Here is a 9196-nt window from a genome sequence, read left to right on the forward strand (position 1 = left end):
GGGTCGGGCCATGAAAAGCCGGACGAGGGTTAGGAATCGGAAAGGAGATGTTTGGGGTAGGTTCTCAACCTCTGGTTCGGAGTTAGCATCATAAGAAAAGTCTTAATCACGGTGATCATCCAAGGGGATAGGATGATCATTCTCTACTTCTTCTCCAAACCAACCAGCTATGACTTCATTCGGAAAATACTGGTTGTCAAGGGGATGGAGTCCAGATATGATTTCTATGCGAGAATTTAGGGTAAGAGGATATTTATTAGACGAACTATCTAGATAATTATTTAGAAAACCTTCATTAGTTACATCGCTATTTGTGAAGTGCATACCAGCTATTTGTAATCTAAACAGGATAGACCTTCGAATAAGTGACCTTAGTTCCAAATTCACACAGAATAGGGGTAAGGCAAAATTTTCACAAATTCTAAGTCTATAACATCCTAATTACATATAGCCTCGGTGTATCCACTTAGCAATTATCAACTTAATAATGAAGATCCCGTTTTAATTCTCAAGTATAAAGTACTTATAGTAACACCAAATACTCCTATAGTATTTTAATTTTCATGTTATGTTTTATTGTTCTCATTGTGGTAGGGTTGGTAAGATTTTAGCATTGTTGCAACCACACACTTAAACTTAGGCACACGCTAGTCAACACTCGGATAATATAGGCGATCAGGCTATATCTTCCCAATTTTGACCATATGTCTCTAAGCCCACTTGTGTTGCCCAACAATCGTAATTCTTTTGTACTGTCCTAGCGACACTGATTTTAGTATGAATGCAGCACGTATACTTACTTAAATATTTTACTATTTAAAGTATAAACTCTTGGACAGAGTATTTTTAATCCCTTATGTATTTATAGTTACTATATCTTTTATGGGTTGATATACTTAATTCACTATAAACAATGCTCTGATACCAATCTGTCACACCCCAAAACCGAGAACGACGGAAACGTTCTGGGGCGGAGGACGTCATGTTTAATATCAACAACAATGTAAAGTAGTAAACAAGCAACAACATCATCCATTGCATTAATAAAATGATTATTATACAATTGTATTCTGTCTAATTTTGATAAACACTACAAGCATAAATCAAAATGAAAGATAAGTCTTGAATAAGCTTCATCTTCCTTTTTCCCTGCATCGGTACCTGTCTATGATGACCTGAGGATACAAGTAATTTTGAAAACGAGTATCAGCTTTAAAGCTGGTGAGATCATAAGTATTAATGTGTCTTAATTTGTGAAAACTTATAATTTCTAAGACTTGACATTGCTTTGAAAGAAAACGAGTATAAGTATGAAAATATTTGTAGCTCAACTGTATATGTTTGAAAATCCCTAGAAATCCCTATGATTCCTATTAGTAACAAAAGGAGTTTTCTACCAAGACTTAACTGTTATGTGTGTGTGTGTGTCTCTTGTAAGAGTATGTATTTTTCCAAAGTATAACTATCATTACTCAAAATATAGATTCTATATTTATGTTTAAGTGAGGTTATCACTGAAATATGTACTGGAAAAATTAACGTAGTACTAAATCGTAGCTCTTAAAGGGCTACTATTTATCAACAGATAGCATCTACATTACCGCGCTTCCTATGAAAAATTCACGAAGTGAATGTAATGGGAAAGAAATAGTACTATGGTGTAGTGTCGAACTACAACCGTACCTATTACCTTAAATCTAGGGTAATCCTACCAAGTACCACAGTATTTGGATATATATATATATATATATATATATATATATATATATATATATATATAGGTATATATATCAATACACCGATACTGAACTTGCCTTATTTGATGGATAAGGTATAATGTGATGTCTAGATCCCAGACTGTTTCGCTCCCTTATCAGAGGGATTTTAGGACCTACACATGACCCCTGCATAAATGCAAGCCGTGAGCATCACATTACCTGCGATCATGTATACTCGATATAACAATCACAATCGTAGTGTGTTTTATCAGTATAGTTAGATCCTAAACTGGTTCTGAGCTATAGCCCCTAGTGACGTCTATCCTATGTATATGAAAGCGTACTCATGTAAGTGTGATCATGTAATTGTACTTATGGTGTACTGAAATGTTCTTCGTGTGCTAGTTGTAATGTGTGTTCTCTCTATCTAGCAAGTATTGTCATGTAAGCGTTCTAGTATAATTGTATATGTTCTCGTCCTAGTATAGATATATATGTATTGTACAACAATGTTCTAGAAAGTATTGACTCATGAATGAACTGACTCGTTGTATGATATCGCGTTCTAGTAATGGTTCTAGTATCTTCCTGAACTACCCAAATGGTAGCTTACTAGTAATCTAAGTGGTACGTATGGACGTGGATGTATACCCTTGCTACCCAAGGGCATAGGATGAACTAGAAGAACCTTTTATGACTTTATATGTACACATGATATATAACTAATATTTAAACGACCTTCGGACGAGTATCCAATATCCCACCAGACCACATCTCAAGGCGCGAAAAGGAAATAGGGTGGATAGCCTTCCTAAGTCCTTTAAACATTTCTTATATAACTATACATATAGAGGCATGAAATTTATAATATAAAAGCATAAATAAGTTTGGTAAAACATTTGAAACATAAATATTAGTTTAAGGAAAGATCGACTTGATGTCAATCTATAAAACAATTTGAAGGCATAAGTTTGATAAAACAATATAAGTATAAGGAACATTTGTTTGAAACACAGTTGTAAATAAGTTTGAAATATGATAAACAGAGTAAGAGGTACAGTGTAATAAGGAGTTTAAAACATATAAAATGTTTATAAAAATCAGTTGAAAGGAACTGTTTGGTAAAACGGCTAATGAGTAGCCAAATCTTTTGAATGTTGTATATTTATCACATGTGATTGATGTAATAAGTAATATACTCCTACTTAATAATCACATGCGATTGAAATAATAAGTAGCATGATTCTACTTGTATCCCCCCCCCCCCCCCATAAAGCATTTAAAAGTAGTTTAAAACATTATTTAAGGGGTATGAACTCACATGATTGAAGTGGTTGATTTAAAGTAGTCGAGAGAGGAATCGAGCAGAGCTTCGATAGGAAGAGTTGAAAACGATGGAAATCTTGGGATTCTCGGGAATCTCGGGAATCTCGAGAACACAAAACCTTCCTTCGGGATTTGAAGGTGAAAACCGGGTCTTTGGGAGGGTCTCGGGGGCTTAAACACAGAGTTTCGGCGCGAGAAAGAAAGGAACTGAGCAATGGAGCTCGGAACCCTTGAAATCTATTTATAGGGGCATTTTTGGGGTGTGCCACGTCGTGGCAAGTGATGGCCACGTCGTGGGGAGTCAAACCTATCCTCTTCCATTGATTGGACGCCCTCAGTCACTTGCCGGGTCGTGGCAAGCTTGTGCCACGTCGTGGCGCCTGACAACATCGGATTTTGGACCCCGAACTTGTAAAATCCATAACTTTCGCATACGAGCTCCGTTTTCGACGTTCTTTATATGCACACGTAGCTAAAAACATGATCTACAACTCTCGTTTAGACTTCATCAGCAAATTTTGATTTATTTTTAATTATTTATTTTTAACGGGCCGGGACACGAAAAGACCGTTAAAATTCCATAACTTCTTCATCTGATGTCCGTTTTCGTCAGACTTTTCGCCATTGCGCTACTAATGTTGAGACCTTAGATTCTCATTCAGGTTGTTTTGGTCAAAAGTATCTCGAGCTCTATTTCGAGTTTTTAGCTGTCTACTGCTATACCCGAATCTTGGAAAAATCATAACTTCCTCATACGAAGTCAGATTTGGACGTTCTTTTTATGTACGCTCACGGTTTGAGGTTATCTATAACTTTCATTTAGATACTTAAGGCTAAAAACTATTGCATCAAAATTTCGTGTTTTTCGTTTAATCGCTGATGCCGGTTTTGCCGAGAATCTTCGGTTGGTCATAACTTCTTCGTTATAACTCGGATTTTAGGGTTCTTTATATGTACGAAAACCTTGATACGATTCCTACTACTTTATTTAACCCAAACAAGATTTTAGGAAAGTTATATTTTGACCTAAATTTGATTGGTTTACATTACATTGTCTCGAAATATCGGGTTGTCACAATATAAGTGGTCCAACTTCGCAAATGAGGTCATAAAATGACGAAATTGCAGAATTTTCAAATCTGGTCCCTGCAGTTTGTGTGAATTTACACATTACCCAGTTTCGCAAATGGGAGTGTGTTTCGCATATTTGGCTGTTTTTCATGCAACGGGTCACTGCAGAATTTAAAATTGACAATTTCTACCCATTTTTGAGAAATTTTGTCAAAGGCGATCCGTGAACGAAGCTAAAAATTGAATATTTTTTGGATTTTCCGGATTAAAGCACAAATTTTATGCCACATGTTAAGGGGGAGTTTTAACATGAAAAATTCCAAATAGAGCACGTTCTTTTTCCTTGGAGTTTTATAATCAAATTTCGATTATAAAAAGGGGGAGAAGTTTTATATGGAAATTCGAACTTGAATTTTTCATATTACGCATATTTGAAGACCGAAGTGGTCTTGAAGTTTTGAAGCCTACGAGATGATGCAATTGGAAGTTCGGACATGATGTATTCGAAATGGGTTTGGAATTATTAAAGATTTTTGGGGTGTGTTTTTATGCGCAACTTTGGGTGATTATTTGGAGTTTGGAATACTCTTGATCATTCTTTGCTGCTTGGATTGTATTGTCTCACATCCTAGAGCCTAAATTGAAGAGTCATGGAAGAATTGAAGATTGACGTTCGTTTCGACATGTGTCACCTTTGAGGCTCGAACCGCGTAGTGCTTAATTTTGGAAGATTTGAAGTGGGTCATTCATTCCTAACTTTGAGGGGGAGAATGTTGGGGTGCAAAGTTATTCATTCATGACTTTGTAAATGTTTGACTTTTGTTAAACCCACTTGCATGTGGTGCTTTAGCCTTTAGACCCATTTGTTAGAGAGTGAGAGAGAGACATGTAAACACCTCTATAAATAGTGGGTTCATACCACTTGTAGAGGTGTGCTTGAAAGATGTAGAAGTGAGTGTGTAAGTGTGTGTTAATTATGTAGTCTAGATCTAGATCTTTTTTGTAAACACCATATACATTCAATATATCTCTTAAACACCCAAATCACCATGTTCAATTGTGCAAGCTTTAATTCCGCATGCCAAATCATGTTCTTTGTCACTACACCCTTATCACGTATCTTTAGGTACTTACCATCTATTGATTCTCTTTTATTTGTGCTACCCCATCGCATTTTGGAATATATCTTTTTCCAAATTTAGTATCCAACTCAAAAGCGAACAAATTATCCTCTTCTTTATTAAGTGGCGAATTTACACTTAGTGCTAATTTAGAATGTGGCTTAAGGATCAATACGGTCTTAGCACTCAATGCAGTTGGTGTTTCAGCAAAACTTATACTGCTCTCTTAAGTCAGATAATATCTAACTATATAATCTTTTTCGACTAGGTCGCCATGGTTAGGTCATGATTTCCATAATTCTAATTCCCCGCAATCTAGACGGCAGAACTCGAATTAGGGAAACACTAACCTAATTAAAGCTAAAGGATTTGAATCTCACATGAGGAATTAATCAAATATGGTCAAGTAGTTCTTCAGGTCACCAACTCTCCAACTATGTACTTGTATATGACTAAGCTCTAATTGAATATGTCATGAATTTAATTTCGGGACGAAATTCTTTCAACTTGGGGAGACTGTGACAACCATCAAATTTCGAGTAGGTTCTAGACTTGACTAAACTTAGTTGCATGTATAGGGATGACATATGCTAGACTTAGTATTCAGAAGCTAAAGCCATAACCTAGTAGAAACTTGGAAACAAGTAGAATCGAAGGATGGTGTACTTAGATTTCACATTGATAAGTGAATTCTGCAACTACTTTAACTATAGTGACTATCCAAATTTGGTTCATTTCGTGACTCGAGCATCTTTGTACATTCATGTAGACACATCATGAACCCGACCTCATAGCAGATATTAGGTCAGAGTCTCATAGGAATTTAAGTCTAAGTTGAAAACTAGGACTAGTATAATTGGTTCTTCCATTTTGCTTGAATATCAGAATTACTGCATAGAAATGCCAATAAACCGACCAAAACAAATTCCAAGCATTATTTCTAATATGAATAACAGTTAGGAAACCCAAAAATAAGTTTAAGTCTCAATGATTCATTTTATTTTGATATCCAAAGTTTAGCAACATCCGGAAAAAAAAACCCTAAAAACCCTAAATACCTACATTTATAAATTTTAACCTCAAAAATAAATTTATACGAAAATAATTATGAACCTTACAATATCAATTGAAAAAGATTAAATTCAAGAAATTATGATCAAGGAAAACAAAAATTAAATCATTACCATTTACCTTTAATTTATAAGCCAAAAATCAAGGTTTTATTAATAAAAACTAGGTTATTGTGAATATTTTATAAAAACAAATTAGATATATTTATAAAATATTGAATTTTATAAAAATAAAAGAGAGAGAGAGAGAGAGAGAGAGAGAAAGAAAGAGAGTGAGTGAGAGAGAGAGAGAGAGAGAGATAGAGACAGAGAGAGAGAGGGTATTATACCCCATAAAGTTTAGCCCCCCTCTCCCAAGGCACTATTTTTTCAAAACAAATTACCATTACTCTCATCTTTCCCAACGCTCCTCCTTCTTTCTCTCTCTCTCTGTCTCACTCACTTTCTTTCATTTTCCATTATCACCACCACCCTATTCTCTCTCGCCCTCTCTCAAACAATGAGAATCTCAGCAAAGTGTGGTCATTTCTAAAGATCAAAATCCTCCACATCCCCTTCAACATTCCTTCAAAATCAAAAGTTTTCTTGCATATGTTCTTCTCCTACACCATTCTAATGAAAAATGATGAAAACATAAATACACCCACCCACACACCTACGGTTTTGATGATGATGGTGGTAGGACTTCACCCAAAAAACATCATGCATGGCAAGATGGTGAAGTCTCATGGCCTCAACCTAAGTCAAAATCAAGATAATGCACTTTTGTACAAGTTTTGGGTGAAAAATCACCACATGCAGCATGAGTTTTCTTTCAAAAATGAATTTTGAACATTTCAAACTCATGCATGGCCATTAAAACAACATGCATGTCAAGATTTTTGATTTTTAAATTTTAGATGTTCAAAGTTCATTACTAAAAGCTTTAAAATGTGCTCATCAAGGATTTTATTTACGTAAAAATACTTAAAACTCATTTTCTTTCAAAATCCGATTTTTCCCAAAATTCAACCAACAAAACGATAAGTTCTGGAAATTTTTAGAAAATAATTCAATTTTCTCGAATTATTATAATTATTACAAAAAATAAAGCAACATAAAATACTTTTTGAGGTCAATAAATTATGAGAACATTTTAGGATGGCCCATACACTGTTTAAAGACATTTTGTAAAGTTTCATGGATTTCTATGAATGTTTTCTATTTATTTCGATTTCAATTTTTTAAAGATAAATAATTTGTAAAACACAATTATGAATTTCAAAAACCATATTTTATAACTTTCGCAAATTTTATGCATCATAAAGACTCCATGCAAAAATTTACAGATTTTTCCATGACAATTTCTTGTATTACATATTAATTGTAAATAAAAATTTTGGTGGATTCTTCTAATTGTTTAGTAATTTTTCATGAATTAATGCTTACTTATGATAATAAATCAAGGCAAAAAGTTAAGTTGTACTAAAAATCACAAAAAATTGTCATAGAAACGTGTCTTACAGTGTAACCACAAATAAAAGTTTGGTAGTTTTATAAACTATTTTTTATTTATTTTTATTTTTAACTAGAATAAATGCACAAAAATCATAAAAACATGTTAAGTTGTTCAAAAAGAAATTTTTATATTTTCCCAGTTTGTATACATCAAATAATAGTTGTACAAGTTTTTTGAAGAGTTATTGAATCTGTTTTCTATTTATGCTATGTTTCTTATATATAATACACATAAATCATAAAAACTAGACTATACTATATGAAAACTACTTTTGATATTTTCCCCGGATTATATTCAATGTATATAAGTGGTACAAAAACTTTAGGATTTATTTAAACTATTTGATATTTATTTCAGAATTTCGAAGATTAAACATCCATAAATCCAAAAGTCAGACTCTACTATTTGAAAATCACTTTTGATATTTTTCCCGGTTTATATACATATTATAACAGTTGTATAAAAGATGGATAATTTTTCTTAACTACTTACTTTTTTTCCATGAATTTGTGATGATTCAAGTGGTTAAATATGGGAAAATAGCTATACATATCTAAAATTCATGAAACACTTTCTGAAAATCTTTGACAGAAATTGGAAAATAAATAAAATATTTTGTGATATTTAATTACTATTTTCTATTTAATTAGAATTTATTGATGTAAAACACAATTAAATTATAAAAATAAGGTTTTATTGATCAAATGTGGCATTTATTAATTTTCCCAATTTAAGGACATTGTGAAGCAGTAGCACATCAATTCTAAGAATTTTACAAGATCATTAACTATTTTCCCCAATTCTATGATTTTTTTCAAGGAATTAAATTGGTGAAAAATAGCTAGAAAGATAAAAAATTCAAGAAAATTTATTTTAATGTCTTTGACTTTAGTTAAAACTAAAATTCAAAGTTTTGAAAATTTTATAACTTATTTGATTTACTTTTGAATATTTAACCATTTTAAACACCTTCTAGAATGTTATAGTTACACGTCAATTGACATTGCCAAAAATGGGATCTTTCACTTAAATTTGTTATTTAACAAATTGATCCATGAAAATCTGAATTTATAGAAAAGTGTTTTTAACTTATCAGTATCAACATTTTGACACGATATTCGCATAATTCTATTGTAGTAGTAAATATACTAGCGTTAGATATTCGATTAGAGACTTAATAGTGTGTAAACCTTGTCATAGGGAATCGGCAGTAGGATGTGAGGGAAGTTAGCTCAAGGCATCACAAATACATACACACATCATTATGAGTATTCATAGCCCCTATTTTTGGTTTTACGTTTTGGGGTGGAAAAGCTTGTCCTAAACTATTTATGTTCGTTGTATTTATTTTGACACGTATAAACTTGGTTGCTATATTATGGATGTATGTGT

The sequence above is a fragment of the Lactuca sativa genome, chromosome 4, assembly GCF_002870075.4.
Source record: "Lactuca sativa cultivar Salinas chromosome 4, Lsat_Salinas_v11, whole genome shotgun sequence".
Classification (NCBI taxonomy): Eukaryota; Viridiplantae; Streptophyta; class Magnoliopsida; order Asterales; family Asteraceae; genus Lactuca; species Lactuca sativa.